Below are 302 nucleotides of genomic sequence, written 5' to 3' on the forward strand. Positions count from 1 at the left end.
GGCTGAAGCCTAAAGTAAATCTTACCAAATATGTAGTGTCACTTTAAAAAACGACGCCCAGTCATTTCCTGAAACAGCTTGGCGCTGTACTTCTTAGTAAGCATAAATCCATTAGGCGGAAAGAGTAAATTTGTTGGGGACTATTTACTTTTTCACGTCCCCTAATGTGACACAATCTAGACCCATAGTTGATAAGATTTGATCTTTTAGTTCTTTTATTACAGAAAGTGTTTAAACCCATGATCAAAAATAGTCATCCTGTCATTGTTTTACTTATGGATGGAATTATAGTGAAAAATAAA

The sequence above is a fragment of the Seriola lalandi genome, unplaced genomic scaffold (assembly GCF_002814215.2).
Source record: "Seriola lalandi dorsalis isolate HSWRI2012SDOR001 ecotype SW California unplaced genomic scaffold, Sedor1 jcf7180002054656, whole genome shotgun sequence".
Taxonomy (NCBI): Eukaryota; Metazoa; Chordata; class Actinopteri; order Carangiformes; family Carangidae; genus Seriola; species Seriola lalandi.